The sequence below is a fragment of the Ahaetulla prasina genome, chromosome 4, assembly GCF_028640845.1.
Source record: "Ahaetulla prasina isolate Xishuangbanna chromosome 4, ASM2864084v1, whole genome shotgun sequence".
Classification (NCBI taxonomy): Eukaryota; Metazoa; Chordata; class Lepidosauria; order Squamata; family Colubridae; genus Ahaetulla; species Ahaetulla prasina.
In genome coordinates this window covers 40,801,980-40,825,020 of record NC_080542.1, presented here as the reverse complement: position 1 = coordinate 40,825,020, position 23,041 = coordinate 40,801,980, and the positions used below count along the sequence as shown (strand labels likewise).

The 23,041-nt window shown below is 43.2% G+C and overlaps 1 protein-coding gene across 2 annotated transcripts in view; it reads right to left on the bottom strand.

Annotated features, from left to right (window-relative positions):
- PRR29 (proline rich 29) overlaps nucleotides 1-23,041 on the bottom strand; it is a 709,947-nt gene that overhangs the window by 636,369 nt on the left and 50,537 nt on the right. The window lies entirely within an intron of this gene.

The following is a 23,041-nucleotide window of genomic DNA, read 5'->3' as shown; positions in this document are numbered from 1 at the left end:
AATGCAAGACGTCAGGGAAAGAGGGGGTTTAAAAGTGCCTAATTTGAAATTGTATTTGATGCAGTTGCTTTATCTTTAATTTCTGATTGGATTAATTTAACAGAGGAAAGGGTTTTAATATAGAAGGTTATGGTTTGTTATATGGTTGGCATGCATACCGTATATACTCGAATATAAGCCGATCCGAGTATAAGCCGAGGTCCCCAATTTTACCCCAAAAACTGGGGTAAACTGGGGACTCGAGTATAAGCCGAGGGTGGGAAATGAGGCACCTACCGGTTGGGGAAACCCTCCCTCCCTCAGCTGAGAAGACTGGCGGCTCCCCCGCCCCGCCCTCTCACTGCACCGGCAGGGCTTCCCCGCGCCGTCCGGTAAAATGTGAAAAAAAGAAAAAAAAAACTCGAGTATAAGCCGTATATACTCGAGTATAAGCCGAGGGGCTTAAAAAAAAACAAAAACTCGAGTATAAGCCGTATAGACCCAAGTATAAGCCGAGGGGACGTTTTTCAGCACAAAAAACGTGCTGAAAAACTCGGCTTATACTCGAGTATATACGGTATGTATTATATGATAAGAAAACTGATAAGATATTTAAGAATAATATGGTTAGAAATGCTTTGTTGAGGGTTTGGAAAGAATATCAATATAAGTTAGATGTTAAGATACCAATATGGGCTATCCCCAGATATGATAGAGAATATAAATATATTACAAAAAATGGAGGTTATTACTTACAAAGAGCTTTTGATTATGGAAAAGGGGGAATTACAATTAAAACCTAGGGAGAAACTGAGGGATGAAGGGAGAAATTATATGTGGTTCCAGTATGGACAATTGCAATCTAGATGGAAAATAGATCAGAAAATTGGTATTAGGCAAGGTGATGATAATTTGGTAAAACAAATAAAAGATCAAGGTCAACAGCATATAAAGAGATTATATAACATATTGGTAGAAATTGATTCAGAAATGGAGTTGGTCAAAGATTGTATGGTAAGATGGGCACAAAATTTTCAACAACCTATAATGTTAGAAACATGGGGAAAAATTTGGGTGAGGAATGTTAAATTTACGCAAGCACAAAATTTAAGAGAAAATTTTTATAAACTGTTTTATAGATGGCATTTAGAGCCGAAAAAACTGTCGTGCATGTATCCAAATGTGAAAGCAAAATGTTGGAGATCTGATTGTGCGGATGCTACTTATTATCATATATGGTGGACTTGCAAAAAAGTGAAAGCTTTTTGGATTAAAATATGGTGGATTATGCAGAACATTTTGAAGAAGAAGATCAAGTTTGCTCCGCAATTCTTTTTATTAGGAATAATTCCAGATTGCACTTTTATAGAGACAAAATTGATTTTGAACTTAATAACTGCTGCAAGATTACTGATTGCACAATATTGGAAGAAAGAAGACTTACCTACAACTGGAGAATGGATTAGTAAAGTATCATATTTAGCAGAAATGGCAAAAATTTCTGCCTATTTGAAAGACTATACACAAGAAAAATATATTTTGGAATGGGAAAAGTGGATTGATTATATTCAAAATAAGTACCAGATCAAAAAATACCAATTAGTTTTTGAGTGAAGTTAGGATTTGTATGTATTAGAGCTATGTATTAGAGTTTAAGAAAGAAGGGGATTGATAGGGTGATGGTGTGAAATGACTGAGGATTATGTTTTATGTTATATTTTAGATTATGTTTGTTAGATACTATACCCTGTATTCTGTTCTGGGAAGTCTCGGTGGGGGGAGAGGAAATGGGGGGGGAGAAGGGGGAAGATTATAAATTGATTGATTGCCATTGTACAGGAATAATTGTAGAATTAAATAAATTGGAATGGTGTAAAGTCGGGGCTGCTCAGTAACCACTCCGGAAGGGAAAGGGTAAGGAGAGAGGAGTAAAGAAGGAAGAAAGTAGGTAGGTAGGTAGGTAGGGAGGGAGGAAAGAAGGGAGGGGGAAGAAAGGATAGGAGGAGCAGAAGGAGGGAAAGATAGAGGATGGAAGTGAGAAGTGGGAAGGAGGAGGGGAAGTAGGGAAGCGAGGAGGAGGAAGGTGGGGAAAGTAGAAGAAGGATGAAAAGGGTAGAAAGGATTAAGGAAGGGAGTGGCGACTGAGCAGGCCCGATTGAGCATAATTTGAGTATACGATTGATTGTTGGATAAGTGATTGTACTGTACACTGGTCAAATTGTTGGAATTATTATGGAAAAATAAAAACTTTTTTTGGGAAAAGAGATTTTACAGTATCTTTCCCCTGCCAAGCCCACTAAGCCACACCCACTATGCCATGCCATGCCCACCAAACCACACCCATAGAACCAGTAGTAAAAAAAATTGAAATCCACCACTGAACTGAATTATAAACCACCTTAACAATCCCAATACACTTTATGTGGACTCCTCTTAAAAAGTTCTGAAATTGTAGTTGATGTAAAATGTGATGGCTAGACTGCTGACTAATAAGTATAGGATTATCTGGTGCCTTTGCTGAAAAATCCATACTCCCTAATAATTGCTTTCTGGACACAAGTCATGGTGTTGGTACTGACCTTTAAAGCTCTTAATGATTTTGACTTGGATTTTGATTATTTGCAGAATTGACTTCCTATTATGAACATGTCCATTACTTAGACCAGCAGGAAATGCCTTTTAGAAGAATCCCTCTGGTAGAAACTCAATAACTTGGAGTGCAGAAAAAGGCCTTTTCCTGCATGTCTTCCATGCTATAGTCACTCTAGATGTGTTTTGCCACCACTCTCCCAATATTTAAGAAGGTGGTAAAAGCACCAAGCTTTACTTCATTAGTTTATTTCAATTTTTAATTTTCATTTATATTTTAATTGTATTAATGTTTTTATCTGTATTCGTTTGTTTATATATTGCTTATTAATGTAAGCCATCTTGCTTAGGAAACAAAACGGCACAATAGAAATTCAATCAATAAATCCTTGAAATTACGTCTTTACACAAGTAGCCTCTAATACAGTTATAAAATCCAAATCCAAATACTGATTGTAATAACATAGTGAAAATAGCAGTAAATCTTTTATCATTAGAGCATCTTTGTTTCTCATTTACAACAACAAATGCTTGAAGATCAAAATTCCTATCCATTGTTTTCTTTAAAAAGCCCATATGAAATATTTTAGTGATAATATCCCAACAAACTTCTATTGATGAAAGAAAATGCAAAAGCTTCAAACAAACAAGAATCATTAAAAAGAATTACTAACTTTCTCTCATAAGACCAGCACAAACAAGAAGCCCAAATATTATTTCTCCAGAATGCATAATTTCCAGTTTCCCAAACTACATCTTGTGTTGTTTACAAAATATAGTTCTGCAATCTCAGAGATTAACAAAACCATGCATACTGCCATTTTATCCCTTGTGGCAGGTGACCCTTTAGTAGTGATCTGAAGCTTGCCTAAGGCTAATTAAGTATGTTAGTATGAAATAGGGTTTGAAGCCAAAGTTAATTGGTATATTCCAATCCTAGTTCATTTAATCTGTAAATGTTGTCCACCTCAGTTTTGAACAGTGTACTGCTTCTTTTAAAGCCTCAAACTATGACTTAAAGACAAAATAAGACTAGTTTAAGATTGCAACATATGCAATTACAGCTACTTTTTTTTTCTTTTTATGCCCCTTTAATTCCGTTAGTCAGAGGGGAGTCAGGACAAATGAATAGAGCTAAGTATTTATTGACCAGATGCTGTTCCTGACGCCTATACAGCCGAAATTTTCTCTTTGATAGAGAAACATATGCCAATACCTAGGATTTTTTATTTATTTATTTATTTATTTATTTGATTTCTATACCGCCCTTCTCCCGAAGGACTCAGGGCGGTGTACAGGCAAGAATAAAACAGACGGTACAATATACAAATTTAAAATGCAGTTAAAAAACTTAGTTTAAAATTGGCCTGAGAAGTAAAATATATAATAAGCTAAAAAACCCCATTTAAAATTAATTTCTAAGAATTTAAAAATTTGTTAAAATCAATTTAAGCCAGCCCGTGAATAAAAGATGTGTCTTCAGTTCGACGGAATGTCCGAAGGTCAGGTATTTGGCGTAAACCCGGGAAGTTCGTTCCAGAGGTGGGAGCCCCACAGAGAAGGACCTTCCCTGGGGCCGCCAGCCGACATTGCTTGGCGGACGGCACCTGAGAAGTCCCTCTCTGTGAGAGCGTCGGGTCGGTGGGAGGCATGTGGTAACAGCAGGCGGTCCCGTAAGTACCCAGGCCCTAAGCCATGGGCGCTTTAAAGGTAGTAACCAACACCTTAAAGTGCACTCGAAGGCCACAGGTAGCCAGTGCAGTCTGCGGAGGGGTGTTATATGGGAGCTACGGAGCTCCTCTATCACCAGCGCAGCTGCATTCTGGACTAACTGAAGCCTCGAGTGCACTTCAAGGCCCCATGTGAGAGCATTACAATAATCAGCGAGAGGTAGCGCGCATGAGCATCCCGATCAAGGAAGGCGCAACTGCGAACCAGGCGAACCTGGTGGAAGGCCCCTGGAGGCGGCCGTCAAATGATCTTCAACGACAGCCGTTCATCAGGAGGACACCTAAGTTGCGCACCTATCCTTTGGGGCCAATAACTCGCCTCCAACAGTCAGCGCGGCTGCAGCTGACTGAATCGGGGTGCCGGCATCCACAGCCACTCCGTCTTGGAGGGATTAAGCTTGAGCCTGTTTCTCCCCATCCAGACCCGTACGGCTTCCACACACCGGGACAGCACTTCAACAGCTTCATTGGGTGGCCTGGGGTGGAGAAGTACAGCTGGGTGTCATCAGCGTACAGCTGGTATCTCACCCCAAAGCCACTGATGATCTCACCCAACGGCTTCATATAGATGTTGAACAGAAGGGGCGAGAGAATCGACCCCTGCGGCACCCCACAAGTGAGGTCCCTCGCGGTTGACCTCTGCCCCCCTGTCAATACCGTCTGCGACCGGTCAGAGAGATAGGAGGAGAACCACCGATACACGGTGCCTCCCACTCCCAATCCCCCCAACCGGCGCAGCAGGATACCATGGTCGATGGTATCAAAAGCCGCTGAGAGATCTAATAGGACCAGGGCAGAGGAATAGCCCCTGTCCCTGGCCCTCCAGAGATCATCCACCAATGCGACCAAAGCTGTCTCCGTGCTGTACCCGGGTCGGAAGCCGGACTGGAACGGGTCTAGATAGACGGCTTCATCCAGGTATTGGGGTAGCTGTCGTGCCACAGCACTCTCTACAAAGCGAAGGTTGGAGACTGGACGATAATTACCCAAAATAGCTGGGTCCAGGGAGGGCTTCTTGAGGAGGGGTCTCACCACCGCCTCTTTCAAGGCGGCAGAGAAAACCCCTTCCAACAAAGAAGCGTTGATAATCTCCTGGAGCCAGCCTCGTGTCACCTCCTGAGTGGCCAGTACCAGCCAGGAAGGACACGGGTCCAGTAAACATGTAGTGGCGTGAAGTCTCCCCAACAACCTGTCCACGTCCTCAGGAGCCACAGGGTCAAACTCATCCCAAATGGACTCAACAAGACGTGTCTCCTCTCCCTCGCTTGGATCATCCCAATTTCGGTCCAGACCATCCCGGAGCTGAGCGATTTTATCGTATAGATAACCACTAAACTCCTCAGCACGTCCCTGCAATGGGTCATCCCGCACCTCCTGATGAAGGAGGGAGCGGGTCACCCGAAACAGGGCGGCCAGGCGGTTATCTGCCGACGCAATGAGGGTGGAGGCATATAAGCGCCTCACCTCCCTCATTGCCACTAGGTAGGTCCTAGAATAGGACCTAACTAGTGTCTGATCAGCTTCGGAACGGCTGGACCTCCAGGTGCTCTCTAGACGTCTTCTCCGGCGTTTCATCTCCCTCAGCCCCTCGGAGAACCAAGGGGCCAAACGAGATCTGCGCCGGGTCAGAGGTCGCAAAGGCACGACACGGTCCAAGGCCCCAGCCGCGGCCCGCTCCCAGGCCGCAACTAGTTCCTCAGTCGTGCCGTGGGCCAGATCCTCAGGGAATGGCCCAAGCTCCGTCAGGAACCTCTCAGGGTCCATCAGGCGCCTGGGACGGAACCACCGTATAGGTTCCGTCTCCCTGCGATGGTGGATGGCGGTTCGGAAGTCTAGTCGAAGGAGAAAATGATCGGACCATGACATCGGTTCTGTTACTAAATCATCTAATTCCAGATCATTTAACCACTTACCAGAGATATAAATCAGGTCCAGTGTGCCTCCCCCATGTGCGTGGGGCCATCATTTACCCGAATCAGGTCCAAGGCCGTCATGGAAGCCTGGAACTCCCGCGCTGCAGTAGCAAGCCAGCCGATGGCAGTTGAAATCCCCATGACTATAAGTCTGGGGTCTCAACCGCCACAGAGGCAAGTACCTCCAACAGCTCGGGCAGGGCTGTGGTCACGCAGCAAGGAGCCAGGTGCAGCGATCAACAAGCCCAACTGATTCCTATGGCCCCACCTCACATAGAGGATTCACAACCGGCAATCTGAGGAACAGTGGCCTCCCTCGGTTCTAGATCTTCCTTAATGACAACCGCCACCCCCACCCCTACCTTGGGCCTCGGCTGATGAAATGCTCGAAACCTGGAGGCACAGCTCAACGAGGAACCCCCGGACCCACCCAGGTCCCCGTAATGCCCATAAGGTCCGCGGACTCCCCCTGAATAAGATCGCAAATCAGGGGGGCTTTATTAGCCACGGACCGGGCATTACATAACATCAACCGAAGATCCAGGCTCTGAGGATCATGGCCGCCTGAGGAACGGGTAGGGACTGAGGGCCGGAGCACGTGATCGCCGTCAAACATCGAGCACGTGCTCCCAACAATACAGCCCCTCCGCCATATCTGCCTCTCCACTTACCGTACAGATTGGACAGCCCTCTGGTCCTGGAACAGAACCCTCCCCTGCCTTCAGACCAGATGTAACAATGTCGCGAACAAGCACAGGGCTGGATCCCTCCCACGGGTTCTCTCCTACCGTCAAATCCCTCCTCCCAACCCTTAAAATCCCATTAAAACTCCCTTAAAAATCTATTAAAACAACTAATTAAAAACCCTAAGCCTCCTATTTTTATGCCACCTCTCGGGACTCCAAAGCCCGTCCTCAAGGTGGGCCCTCGATAATCTGGAGGCCAAACCCAGAGAGGGCATCTCAAGTAGGTCAGCCGCAGTAAATGTTCGCATCACTGAGAAGGTCCGGCAAAAGGCCCATCCTGGGCTGGTCAAGATGATAGCAGATGACAAAGCAGATGGTAAAGTGACCATGACCAGTCCCATAAACAACCAGGTAACTATGTATGGGAGGGGCGATGATAAAGATGTTATTTAAAGATGTTAAACGAGGCCGATGGAGCCCGGGCGGCCCTCCAGATCTTCATTGGGGCGCAGCCCCTCCGGGGCTCCTCCCATCGCCCCCGAAGACGCCCAGCTCCAAAACCCATCCTCGAATTGCCCAAGTCCTCCAGGCAGGGGTCCAGGGGGTCCGCGATACCAACGCCCCCACCACCACCGCCGCCGCCAAAACGCCGAAAAGGCCGGCGGCAGCTCGGCAGGCCACCAGGATTACCCACAAGGCGCCGTGACTCCGGGGCTCCTCCCAACGCCCCTCGGAGTCGCACAGCGCCCAGCCACCCCTCTTTCGGGTGGCTAGATCTTCCTCCATCAGGGCGGGGGCCCAAGATGTCACTAAGGCCCCCCCCAGACCCAGACAGAGCCCGAAAAGGCCCGTCGCCGCCCCAATCAGCAGGGCGGCGCCATCTTGGACATGCGCAGAAGGATTGAACTCTCAAGCTTCCAAGTAGGAGGCAAACATCCTCACCATTAGGCCAGCACATTGCTCAATCACAGCTTCTTTATACTGTAGTATAAAGTTATTTTTTCCCATATATGGAAACTAGTTTCATTCATTCATCAAATTTAGAAAATACCCATGTCCCTCACAAAGGGAGATCAGCACTCAGGCCGGGAGAACAATATTTGACCATTTTTTATCAAGAATTGTGAAACAGGAGCAGCAAATCATTAATAATCATGCATCTGGGCAGCCACGATACTTTGCATATTTCTGAAGGTCAGCAGTCATTTGAATGTGACTGCTCACACATTAATGAGATAATATTGTTGACTGAGGAGGTGCTAAGTTCAAATCCAGAGGCTCCTCACTCTGAAAACTTAATCACAGAATTCTCTTCTAATGGAGTTCTATCACCGTGTGTAATAAAGCCCAGCAAAATTGACTCTTAATGCCCTTCATTTAGCTAAACTAAACATGTGAGTCACAGAGGTCATCCAAAGTTGCTGGAGTGTTACATTGAAGCCATAAAGGTATCCTTTTATGTTCTTTCTGGGCCAACTCAGAAAGCTCAAACTGCCCAAGGAGCTGCTGGTCCAGTTCTACAGAGGAATTATTGAGTCTGTCATCTGCACCTCTATAACTGTCTGGTTTGGTTCTGCAACCCAGTAAGACAGACACAGACTTCAGAGGATAATTAGAACTGGAGAAAAAACAATTGCTACCAGCCTGCCTTCCATTGAGGACCTGTATACTGCACGAATCAAAAAGAGGGCTGTGAAAATATTTACAGATCCCTCACATCTTGGACATGAACTGTTTCAACTCCTACCCTCAAAACGACACTACAGAGGACTGCACACCAGAACAACTAGACACAAGGACAGTTTTTCCCCGAACACCATCATTGCTAAACAAATAATTCCCTCAACACTGTCAAACTATTTATTAAATTTGCACTACTATTAATCTTCTCATCGTTCCCATCACCCATCTCCTCCCACTAATGACTGTAACTTTGTTGCTTGTATCCTTACAACTTATACTGATATTGATTGTTTCCTGATTGCTTATTTGTACCCTATGATTATCATTAAGTGTTGTATCATTAAGTGTTAAATTTGTACCCTATGACTATCATTAAGTGTTGTGTTGTACCTTGATGAAGGTATCTTTTCTTTTATGTACACTGAGAGCACATGCACCAAGACAAATTCCTTGTGTGTCCAATCACACTTGGCCAATAAAATTCTATTCTATTCTATTCTATTCTATTCTATTCTATTCTATTCTATTCTATTCTATTCTATTCTATTCTATTCTATTCTATTCTTTTAGAGTCCTATATGACTCTATAGAGTCTATAGAGTCTTCCGGGTGCGATTCAAGGTTCTGGTTATCACCTTTAAAGCACTCCATGGCATGGGACCGGGATATTTACGGGACCGCCTACTGCCGCCAGTAACCTCCCATCGACCAGTGCGCACTCACAGGGAGGGCCTCCTTAGGGTGCCGTCGGCCAAACAATGTCGGCTGGCGGCCCCCAGGGGAAGAGCGTTCTCTGTGGGGGCTCCGGTCCTGTGGAATGAACTACCTGTGGGACTACGTCTTCTCCCTGATCTTTGGACCTTTAAGCACGAACTCAAAACTTTCTTCTTTCACCAAGCAGGGGGCCTAATGATAAATTTTAATTGAGGGTTTGTTAGTGGGGTTTTTAAGGGGGTTTAATTTGGTTTTATAATTTTACTTATTTATTTTAAATACTCAGCTCATTGAATCAGATTTTTAATGAATATTGTATTTTAAATTTTTTGATATTTATGTTTTATCTATGCTGTATCTTTCCCTGAGTCCTCGGAGAAGGGCGGTATAAAAATACGAAAAATAAATAAATAAATAAATAAATAAATAAATAAATAAATAAATAAATAAATAAATATATGTTACAGGTTGGCTTATGTAATCACTTAGCCTCAAGAAAGTAGAATGGCTCAGCTCTATGGAGCAAGCCTGTTTTCTTGTCTTCATCCTGAAATACCTGCTTTTGCAATCCAGAATGCTGAATGTTCTTTTTTTCCTGTCCCAGGTTTGCATTATAGTAGTCTACATATGGCTTTACTTTACTAGGATACAGCACATTTAAGCTTGTCATAAAAGCCATCTGGCATTTTACTTTACCACCAATTCCTATACTTAAGATTATCAAGAAGGTTTACAAGAATTCTGAATTATGAAGAATGTGCCTAGGGAAACAAAATGTGTTTTACTCTTTTCCTGCTGAACTTTAGACAGGTAGAGTAATACTACTTGCATCTACTATTAAAGCATTGGAGGGAAAGAGAAATCAGCCTCCTCCTAATAAAAATTAGAGAAACACCAATTAGCCCTCAACTAATGACAATCCCACTCCTGAAACAGTCTTTTAGGGATGCGGTGGCTTAGTGGGAAAGACGCTGAGCTTGTCGATCGAAAGGTCGGCAGTTCAACGGTTCGAATCCCTAGTGCCGCATAACAGGGTGAGCTCCGGTTACTTGTCCCAGCTTCTCCCAACCCAGCACCTTTGTCATTGAGTCATGCCGGAGATGTCTTCGGACAGCGCTGGCTCTTCGGCTTTGAAACGGAGATGAGCAGCACCCCTAGAGTCAGGAACGACTAGCACATATGTGTGAGGGGAACCTTTACCTTTACGTAATGACAATTGGGACTAGGGGTTCAGTTGTTAAGCAAGGCACTTAAGTGAGTGTCCAACTTCACTTTTGTTACAGTGGTTAAGCAAATCACTGCTATTTTTAAGTGAATCATGCAGTCATTAAGTGAATCCAGCTTCCTCATTGAATTTGCTTGTTGAAAGCTGGCTGATAAAGTCGCAAATGATGATCACATGACCCCAGGATGCTGCATCCATTGTAAATACATGCCAGTTGCCAAGCTTCAAAATTGTGACCACATGATTATGGGGATGGTCAATGGTCATAAATGCAAAGACCAGTCTTAAGTCGCTTTTTCTAGTGCCTCTGTAAACTTCAAACAATCACTAAACAAATGGATAGTCGAGGACTAGCAGAATTATCTTCCCATAAATGGTACAGGAAAAAATGTTTTCACTAAGTGTGCAGAGAAGTCACTCTTGCCAGAAAAGATGAAAAAAGCTGGTCAATATTGGTAAGATAATACCATATATCCCCAAAAATAAGACCCTGTCTTATATTTTTTGAACCCTGAAATAAGTGCTTGACCTTATTGCCATGCGCTCAAAAGCCCGATTGGGCTTATTATCAGGGGATGTCTTATTTTGGGGGGAAACAGGGTATCTATCAATCACTGGATTTATAAAATCTTACTCATAGTTTTGATTTGAGAGCCTAATTATACTGCTAAATATGATGGGTGAATTAAAAGGTAAAGGTTCCCCTCGCACATATATGCTAGTCGTTCCCGACGCTAGGGGGAGGTGCTCATCTCTGTTTCAAAGCCGAAGAGCCAGCGCTGTCTGAAGACATCTCCATGGTCATGTGGCCGGCATGACTAAACGCCAAAGGCACACGGAACGCTATTACCTTCCCACCAAATGTGGTCCCTATTTTTTCTACTTGCATTTTTACATGCTTTCAAACTGCTAGGTTGGCAGAAGCTGGGACAAGTAACGGGTGAAGTTATGGTGTTGCTTATTAATGTAATTTGGAGTCATGTTTAGATGGAAATGAATTTAACATTTTTTCTAATATTATTCCAAATAATATTATAGCCTTTTCCCAAAGGCTATAATCAGTCTTTTATGCCAATGATTCTGTTTTGTCTCTATTAACTTTTTCTATCAATATTTCACCATTTTCTCCTTCACAAATAGGTTGGTCTTCTAAATAAGCTTACAAAATGTACTAGCCTGTAAAGTTTTATTCACTTAATGAACACAGAAGTAAATTCAGAAAGTTGAAATCTATCTCCTAAAGCCTCCCTTGTTTCTATGATAAGTGCAGAAATGAGGGCGTCCCTCCTTTAGATGTATATATATTTTATATGCTATGGAAAGTGGAGGAGGAAGGATTGAATCACTATTCCTCTTTCCATTTAAATTGCCAGATATAACACTGTAAGGATTGTAAGCAAGGGTTATAAGTCCTATGTTACAAGCAAGATAGCAAGGCAGTTATTCCAGGTAACTCTGACAGAATTATCCAAGATTGGTAACCATTAATCAGTTCAGCACAATGAAGGGTATCAAAGTAAGCTATCAGAACAGGATGCTTTATTATTATACACACACATACACACACATAAACCCACACCCTTTAGCATGATTTTCAAGAATAAGCTGTCATTTATATGGTAGTAATAAATTACAACTTTGATTTAGGTCTGGCTGATATGAAAGAAGCAGTCTGAATGAAGGCTTATTCACTGACAGAGAAATTATGAGAAAAAAAATAGCACAAACTAAAGAACAGAAGATAACCTCATTCAGACTAGAGGAAAAGTTCTGATCTCAACCCTTCTGTTCTCAGTCTCTGGGGTTACCTTGAATAGTACATTGCTGTTGCACGTGCAACTAGTTGCCCATTTGCTTCTGGGTCCAATTCAAGCTTTACCTTTAAAGTCTTCTATGGCAAGGGTCTCCAACCTTGGTGTAATGTATCTTTAAGAGATTTGGAGGGAAATTAGAGCGGGAAATAGCACGTTGCTGATTGGCTGTTGCCTCCGACTGAACTGTATATAAAGAGGGTTTTTTCTGTTGTTCGCTGCTGGGTTCACTATAAACTAAAGAGCTGTTGTCACTCATCTGGTCTCCTGCCTCGTTATTGCCCGAATCTAACACTGGCGACGAAGGTGGGATCTCAAGGCAAAAGAGCGCCAGGAAAGAGCTGAGCTAACCAGGAATACGCGAACCCAGCAAACTAAGGGCGGATAGCAGCGATGTCCAGCTACACACCGCCAACGCCATTCGACCCAGCCAAAGAAAAATGGGGGTCATACATGGCTCGTTTCGAGTGCTTCCTCGAAGCAAACGAACTCCAGGGGGTCTCCGACAACAGGAAGAGAGCGTACTTCCTAAGCCACTGCGGTTCGGAAGTTTTTGACACCGCAGAATCGCTTTCGGAGCCAACGCCGGTACAGTCGGTACCGTGGCAAACCCTGCAGACCACCCTTCGGGCTCACTACGCACCGACGCCCTCAAAATTTGTTCAAAGGTTCGAATTGCGGCAACGGATGCAACGAGAGGGCGAATCGATTCGCGTGTACATGGCAGCGCTGAGAAAAGCCGCCAACCATTGCGAATATCGAGACTTGGAAGACGCATTACTCGACCAACTCATTTGCGGGGTCAGAGACATCCGATTGCGACGGCGGCTGCTGTCCAGAAGCAACCTAACACTGGCAGTCGCCTTGGACGAAGCCAGGGCTCATGAGATGTCCACCCAAGCGGCAGAAACCCTGCAAACGCCGATCGCGCCGGGGACTGGGGCGAAAACAACCCCGGTCCACAATGAGGAAGTCCAGGCCGAGGAGGAAGGCGAGGAAGAGGAAGAAGTCTTCCACACCGGGAGGCCAGAGAAAGAAGACCGGGGCGAATGCGCGAGTTGCGGGGGACAACACAAACGACAAGACTGCAAATTTAAGGATGCGACTTGTCGGCGGTGCGAAAGGAAGGGGCACATAGCGCAGGCCTGTCGAGCGCCCCAACCTTCCCGCCAAAAATTCAAACCGACCAATCAGGCGGGAGCAGCGAAGAGGCCCGTGATTGGTCGATTCAAAAAAGGCGCGAAACTTAATCAGACTGCCGTGAGAGTAGGCCAAGCAGCCATGCGCCTTGAAAAAAAGATTTTTACTAAAACGCACATTGAAGGGGTGCCGTGCCGAATGGAAGTGGACACCGGTTCATCAATCACGATCATGTCCTGGGACACTCTCGTGAAACGTTTGCCAGCCATCACGAAGCGCAAGCTGCAACCACAGAAACTAAGGGTACAAGATTACCAAGGAAATCGCATCCCCGTCCGAGGGGTAACGTCCGTCCAAGTCAAGTATGGACAGCACAACAAGACCCTGCCCATCACCGTGGTCGACGGAACCTTGCCGAGCTTGTTGGGACTGGACTGGTTCCGGGCATTGGGCATGGGAGTGACCGGAGTATTCCGAAACGACGTCGACCTAAAAGACGAACTAATGAAGGAGTTCGGGGACGTCTTCAAAGACTGTTTGGGCAAGTACGAGGGGACCCCAATCTCCTTTAACAGGTTGCCCCTATCCAGTTAAAGGCTAGGAGGGTTCCGTTCGCCCTAAAGCCCAAAATTGACCGGGAGCTGGACAAACTAGTAAGCCAGGGAATACTAGTGCCAGTTGACCATGCAAAGTGGGAGACACCCATAGTCACCCCAATCAAACCGGACAGGTCGGTCCGGATTTATGCTGACTACAAGGCAACGCTTAATAAAGCATTGCAGAAGAGTGCCTACCCCGTCCCAGTAGTACAACACTTACTGCACTCTTTGGGGCAAGGCCAGGTCTTCGCCAAGCTAGATTTGGCCCAAGCCTATCAGCAGTTACCCGTAGATAGCAACACGGCCAAAGCACAAATGATCGTAACGCACAGGGGTGCTTTTAAATGCACCCGGTTACAGTTTGGGGTTAGTGTGGCTCCAGGGTTATTTCAGAACCTAATGGAGCGGCTATTGCAAGGACTCCCCGGGGTGGTACCGTACTTTGATGACGTACTGGTATCCGCCGACAATCTAGAAGACTTAGGGGTACGGCTGAGAAAAGTTTTGGGCATTTTCCGGTCCGCCAGTCTCAAAGTCAAACTGAATAAATGCCAGATCGGGGTAGGATCCGTGGAATTCCTGGGCTATCGGATAGACAAGGAAGGAATCCACCCCACTGAGAGCAAGGTTAGGGCAATCAGGAAGGCCCCAGCTCCCCAAAACAAAACAGAGTTACAGGCGTTCTTAGGTCTGGTCAACTTTTACGCGGTATTTTTAAAAAATAAGGCGACCATAGCCGAACCGCTACACAAATTACTAACGAAGACAGCTGTGTGGTCTTGGGGAAAGGCGGAAGCTAGGGCATTCGAAGCAGTAAAAAACCTTCTGTCTAGCGATAGCCTACTGATTCAATACAATGGCACGCTGCCATTGGTGTTAGTTTGTGATGCATCTCCCTACGGGGTGGGGGCTGTGCTCAGCCACCGGTTGCCAAATGGCACAGAAGCCCCTATAGCATTTTACTCCCGAACAATGTCATCGGCTGAAAGAAACTATAGTCAGCTAGATAGAGAAGCCTTGGCCATAGTTTCCGGGGTAAAGAAGTTCCATGAATATGTCTTTGGCCGTGATTTCAAAATCGTCACAGACCATAGACCCCTACTAGGCCTGTTGGCAGGCGACCGCCCAACGCCCGTGGCACTTTCGCCTAGACTGACCCGATGGACTATCTTTCTGGCTGCGTATTCTTACAAATTGTTGCATCGGCCAGGAAAAGAGTTAGGGCATGCAGACGCTTTGAGCAGATGCCCACTACCAGAGACTATCGAAGACCCCACTCCGGGCACACCCGTCCTGCTAATTGACTCTTTGGACTCGGGTCCAGTCACTTCCAAGGAGGTGGCTCGGGCTTCTTACAAGGACATTACAATAAGAACTGTAATGGGTTGGGTGCAAAGAGGATGGCCCGCTGCGCGGGCGGTTTAAGGAATATGTAAAGAAAGCGGGAGTTGTCGGCTCAAGGAGGTGTCTGCTCTGGGGGATAGAGTGGTGATCCCGGAGAAATTGCGGAAAAAGTTTTGGAACTCCTGCACGAGGCCACCCTGGGATCGTGAGAATGAAGGGTTTAGCAAGGAGCTATGTGTGGTGGCCTTGATGGACACGGAGATTAGTGACAGGGTAGGAAAATGCCAAGCCTGCCAGGAGTCAGACCACTACCACCAACGGCCCCAACTCGGGAGTGGGAGAGACCCCAGGGCCCATGGTCTAGGATCCACATCGATTTTGCCGGCCCTTCCATGGGCAAACATTCTAGTGGTAGTCGATGCCTATTCCAAATGGCTGGAAATCATTCTTATGAGATCCATGACAGCCGAGGCCGTAATCTCAGTCCTCGGCGCCTATTTGTAACCCACGGGTTACCCGACACTAGTTTCCGACAACGGCCCTCAATTCACAGCGACCCTGTTTGAGGGTACTTGGCAGAAGAGGGCATCCGGCATGTCCTCTCGGCGCCTTTCCACCCTGCGACGAACGGCCTTGCAGAAGCGTTTCGTCGGAGTGCAAAGGAAGCATTGTCCAGAATCAGGCCAGGCGATTGGCAATTAAAATTGACACCTTCCTAGCAGTACAACACAGAACCCCTGTGTAGCAACTGGCGCAGCCAGCAGAGCTACTGATGGGCAGGAAGCTTAGGTGCCCATTAGACCGTTAAACCCAAACTACACCCCAGGCGGGTACAAAGGACAAACGGTAAAACAAGAGAAATGACAGTGGGAAGTCCAGTATGGGCACACAATTACGGAGAAGGCCCAAATTGGGTAAAGGGACAATCCTTGAAACAACGGACCCAAATCGTATCGGGTAGAGATAGAGGATGGCGGGTTTGGAAGCGCCACATAGACCAATTAAGAAAAGAACAACCAAAAGTCCAGAAACAGGCCCTGACTATCCAATGTTTGAATCCACAGCTGACTCAAACCCGGGCAAGCGGAACTTATCTGAGTTCGATGAGGTCCAGCGACACCAACCGGTCCCTCCTGAAGAAAGCAGGGACGATTCTGCAAATAATCCAGGGCCGGATGGCCTAGAGGAGGAGCTGAGAGGAACAAACAGTCCCTCCGGCCAGCTCGACTCACTCCCAGAGAATGAATTGCGCAGGTCTGAAAGAGTTAGGAGACGCCCAGTCTACTTGCGTGACTACGTAGAGAAATAAGATGCTAATTTCATGTAAATAGGGGTAAAATGTTTTCTGGGAGGGAAGGAGTGTAATGTATCTTTAAGAGATTTGGAGGGAAATTAGAGCGGGAAATAGCACGTTGCTGATTGGCTGTTGCCTCCGACTGAACTGTATATAAAGAGGGTTTTTTCTGTTGTTCGCTGCTGGGTTCACTATAAACTAAAGAGCTGTTGTCACTCATCTGGTCTCCTGCCTCGTTATTGCCCGAATCTAACACTTGGCAACTTTAAGACTTGTGGACTTCAACTCCCAGAATTCCTCAGCAAAGCTGAGGTCCACAAGTTTTAAGGTTGCCATGGTTGGAGATCCCTGCTCTATGGCATGGGTTGAGGAGCCATCTTGCCCCAATGGAATTAAGCAATCCTACTCACTGCAGCAGAAGATGCTTACTACAGATCCCATCTATCAAAGAATTTCAGTTCACAGGTCCAGGAAAAGAGCCTTTTTTTCCTGTGGTCCCTGACCTTTGGAATATTTTCCTGACAGAGATAAGGTCTTCTTTCCCCCATCCTTTTGTGAGGAAAATTATGTTTTAGATGAGTGGGAGCATGTTACTAAAATAGAAAGATAGAAGGAATGTGTGCCAATTGGGAAATCCTGGTTCTCAGTACACTTTATCAAAATTGATATGTCAATGTAGCTGATATGCTTCTTTTTATTAAGGCAATAACTTTCTTGAAGATTGTACAGCAGAAATGCAGAGAAATAACTTGAAGTTTGCTAATTATGAGTATCTATTTTTACACCATCCATGACTGTAACCATTTCTCCTCCTTTCCTGAAATGTATAATATGAATGCATCCTTTTGTTTGGAAGAATCCCTCCCAATATTTTCTGCAGAGAGTTCCTCCTGTGCACACTGAATAAATAAGTATAAGAGTGAGCCCTTGATTATTGGTTTTTGGGTCCTGCATTGATTTCATACTTGTGGCCTTCCAGAACAGCCTGAAAATTTAGGTCTACCAGCTGATCTGGGGACTTGATGTGGGTGCTCTATGTTGTGGGGTGGGGGCGGGTGGGGGTGACTGACAGAGCAGAGACAAAATTCCCATCCCCATCTCACTTGTATCCATGGTTTTTAATCTCTAGTTGATCTCTCTTAATTTTAATTGTTTTATTTATTTTTTATCATTTTGTAAGTTGCCTAGAGTCATTTCAACAGTAAGACAGATGGCATATAAATTTAGTAGTAAATATAAATAAATAAGCAAACCACATAAGGATCAGCAGGGCCGTTCTCTTTACCAAAATGATATATATAAGGACCACTCTCTCTTTCCCATGAAGGCTCTATCCAAAGATTGGTCAATTATTTTATTACCTGATGACACTTGACTAAGAAGATCTCGTTAATCAATAGGTGCTTTACATTAATTGGATTAACTGTTGTGTTTACCCTAAAGGAATAAAAGATTTACTACAAGATGCAGATTATGAATTTTCCTCTCTAAAAAGAACAAATTGCAAGCTGTAATAATACAAGCAAAAGAAATGAAGAAAGCCTTAATTAATCTTGCTCTTATTTTTTTTTTAATAAATACAAAAGTTCTGAGCAAGTAAATCAGTTTCCCATTGATATCCAAACCTAAAAAGTGTGATTTAATATCCATAAAACCAGAATTATAAACCAGAGTTTGATCCTAATTTTCAAACCAAGAATATAAAATATATAAATATAAAACAGAATATAAAAAAGCATTCCAAGTTGAATGGAATGGCAAGAATTTTAATCAATCTTAAATTTATTATATTGATCAAGGAAGAAGAACAAATGAGAAGGGGAAAGGAGGCTCAATCTCGTTCAAATTCATACTGATTCAAACCTAGACATCAGAAAGTATCTAATAGATCTATATTACAACTGATTTTTCAAACCAAATATGGCTTACTCATGTATTCAATTCAAAAAATAACAAATTTTGCAAGTCCATCAGGATTGAAAAGGGTAATTATCTTAAATATTATTCTAGCAAAGACAGATTACCAAGAAATCCAAATAGTTTCCTTATCCTGGCATGACACAGTACACTAATCATTTCCATAGGACAGAGCTGTGTGTTCTTATCATCATCCATTCATTGCTAAGGCAGCCTAATGACAACTTTGTGACATTTTTTCTCTTATCCCACAATCTAGGACATTTGCATGTGGTGAGGATGTCCTACATAAGCCACCATTTTAAACATACCACAAAAAGCACAGCTTAACACTAACTCACAGACATAATTCTTTTAGAATGTCTTGTGTTAAAAAACAATAAGATATATTTATTTATTTATTTATTTATTTATTTATTTTGTCACAACAATATATGTAGGTATCATACAAAAAGATTATATAGTATATAAACACATATATGAGTAAATATAAGGAGGTATAAGCATATATATAGGAAGAAGAAAAGAAAAACAATAGGACAGGAACGGTAGGCACGTTTGTGCGCTTATGCACGTATATGGTCCTCTTAGGAATGGGGTGAGGTCAATAGTAGAAAGTTTTTGGATAAAACTTTTAGGATTATGGGAAGAGACCACAGAGTCAGGTAAAGTATTCCAAGCACTGATGATTCTGTTACAGAAGTCATATTTTCTGCAATCTAGATTAAAGCGGTTGATATTAAGTTTAAATCTATTAGTTGCTCTAGTATTATTGCAATTAAAGCTGAAGTAGTTTTTGACAGGAAGGACATTACAATAGATAATTCTGTGAGTTAAGCTTAGGTATTATTATTATTATTATTATTATTATTATTATTATTATTATTATTATTATTATTATTATTATTATTATTATTATTATTATTATTATTATTATTATTACCTGGCTTACAGTGCCTGATCTTCGGACCTTTCGTCGTGAGCTAAAAACATATTTATTCATTCAAGCAGGACTGGCATAAATAGTGGATTTTAAATTGGGGTTTTAGTAATATTTTAAATTTTTAAATCTTTTAATTACCGGCCATTAAGTAATAGTTTATTTTAATCTCTTTTAATTGTATATACTCTGTATTTTATTTCGGCTGTACACCGCCCTGAGTCCTTCGGGAGAAGGGCGGTATAAAAATTTAATAAATAAATAATAAATAAATTATATTTTATTATTATTTTATTTATTATTTTATTTATTTATTTATTTTATTATATTATTATTATTATTATATTTATTATTATTATTCCAGCAGAAAAAGTCAAACACCAGGATTCAGTCTGCCTCCATAAAATAAATGCTTTTGCATATTATTTCTCAGCTTTGGGGAGTTTTAAAATTCATCCTTAAAGTTCTTTCTTTGGATAAATTTATGCCATGGGAGGGGGGAAAAACCCATCCCAAATATTTTGCAATCTTCAGAAACAGAATAGAAAATTAATCCACAATAAAATACAAATTTGCCTCACTAGTATCACTCTCTGTTACCGTCCTTTGTCCAGATTTAATAAAGCTATGAAAGTTTTATCCCCATAAATGCTGATTCTCTGCTTGTCAGGTATTTAAAATTCTGTCCTTGTACAGCAATTTTATAAACATGAGCTATGATGGAATCTCATAATTCTTAATTGTGTAGCTGCAAACCATCATAAACAGAAATTTAAGGAGAATTCCTACAGAAAGAGTGGTCAAACATTTACAAGAGTATCCCACATATGTTCCCTAAATCATGGCAACAATTATAGCCAACACCTTTTGTTCCTACAAGTCTTGAGAATAAGGAGAAGTTTCTAGCTAGCCCATAGGCTATCCTTGAATTGTGATAATTCTGTTGCAAGCAATGAGCATTTCAAGAATTACAGCAGGGTTGCTGTTAATTACAAAATTTACTAGAATTGGCTAGGCATTTTAAATTGCTGTGAAATTAAACTTCCTTTCTTTTATTCCTTGATTCATTTCTCCTCTCACTAAGAGCCTTAGGTGCTTTGACTCAGTTTCAACTCTGTCAGATAAATTAGACTGAGAAACAGGGACAGCCCAAATCACGTAATAAGCTTCATAGCTATGGCAACTATATATAGTATACATGGGCTGCAAAAATTCAAACAAGCATTAGATAAGAGCAAAGAGGCATGAATAACTTTACTTCTTTGGTGCCAGTTAATGATTATCCACACTTTTATAGCCTAGATATGTTAATCTTATTAATAACTAAGTGGAAATTATAAAATAGGATTTCTAAATCCTAACACTTTCAGCCACTGTTTCAGGAAGGGGGAGGGTTATTGGGGGTACATTTGCCTTGATTTATTTAATAAATCAGAAGAAAGGGGAACCGGGGAAAAAAACACTTTTAAAAGGAATTGGAGGTGCTGTTGAAAGACAACAGTAACTGCAGGAATAAAATGTGATGTTTCTACCTCCCTAGCTTTAGATTAAACAGATATTTTTAATAACTGAATCAGGTAAATAATCCTTGAAATGAACTCTTTTATTATCTGAATGAGACAAGTAAATAATCAGTTCTGTTCGCCACTCAGGTCTACCAACAAAGAACAAGTTTCTTGAAGCTGTCACAAAAGAACTCCATTTTGTCTCTTGAACTAGGTTCCCATAGCACTTTCCACTTTATTTAAAACATATGCCAAAATATATTCCTTGAATTTTGGGAAAAGATGATAGTCACAGGGCATATGCAAATCTGCATATGAGAAAACTATTTTACACAAACCCTCCAATTTGAATGGCATCAATAATATGACCCGCTTTTTCCTGGGAAATGTCAAGTGACAATTTTTCTTTGTGTGATCTACCAATTGTGTTTAATCAACATTTTTCAGGTGAAACTCATCAGTTGCTGGTAGGGAGGTGGGATGCTGACTAACATGTAACTGAAAACTAACAATAGGTTATCCAAAATGTAGAAAATCTAGTAAAGTTTATTCTTCCCAGTTTTTTGAGCAGGAACAGAATTTTAAAATAAAAAAAAAATCTTTGGAACCTAAGCAATTCAAACTAAGAACTCAAAATAATGTTCAGAATAAAATGCCTAAAGCAGTTAAACTGTTATGGCAGCAGCATTTTGTTAGATTTGGGCAATAAAGAGGCAGGAGACCAGCAAGTGACAACAGCTCTTCAGTTTATAGTGAACCCAGCAAAAGACATCCGGCAAAACCCCTCTTTATATACAGTTTTGGCTGAGGCTTCAACCAATCAGCAACATGCTTGTTCCCGCCCAAATTTCCCTCCAAAACTTTAAAGATACATTACACTCCTTCCCTCCCAGAACGCATTGTACCCACATTTACATAAAATTAGCATCTTATTTCTCTACGTAGTCACGCAAGTAGACAGGGCATCTCCTAACTCTTTCGGACATGCGCAATTCATTTTCTGGGAGTGAGTCGAGCTGGCCGGAGGGACTGTTAGTTCCTCCCAGCTCCTCCTCTAGGCCATCCGGCCCCGGATTATTGGCAGAGTCGTCCCTGCTGTCTTCAGGAGGAACCGGTTGGTGTCGCTGGACTTCATCGGACTCAGATAAGTCCCCCGTTCGCCCCGGGTTTGAGTCAGCTGTAAATTCAAACATTTGGTAGTCAGGGCCTGGCTGCTTTGTTTCTGTTTTACTTGCTATTCGTTTTCTTATTTGGTCTATGTGGCGTCTCCAAACCCGGCCATCCTCCATATCTACTAGATATGATTTCGGCCCGGTTATTCCAAGAATTGTCCCTTTTAACCATGTTGGGCCCTCGCTATAGTTGTGCGCCCACACTGGGTCACCCACTGTCATTTCTCTAGTTTTACTGTGTGCCCCCTTGTACCCATCTGGGGTGTAGGTTGGGTTTAGTCGGTCTAACGGGCACCTGAGCTTCCTACCCATCAATAGTTCCGCCGGGCTGCGGCCAGTTGTCACACAGGGGGTTCTATGTTGGACTGCTAAAAAGGTATCGATTTTTGTTTGCCAATCGCCTGGCCTTATCCTAGATAGCGCTTCTTTGGCGCTCCGAACGAAACGTTCTGCAAGTCCGTTCGTCGCCGGGTGGAAAGGCGCCGAGAGGACATGTCTGATGCCCTCCTCAAACTGGGTTGCCGTGAATTGCGGGCCGTTGTTGGAAACTAGGGTGTCGGGCAACCCATGGGTTACAAATAGGTGCCTCAGGACTGAGATAACTGCCTCGGCCGTCGTGGATCTCATGAGGATGATTTCTAGCCATTTTGAGTAGGCATCTACTACTATTAAAAAGGTTTGCCCGTGGAATGGCCCGGCAAAATCGATGTGAATCCTAGACCATGGCCCCTGGGGTTTCTCCCACTCTCTAATTGGGGCCGTAGGGGGTAGTGGCCTTGACTCTTGGCAGGATTGGCATT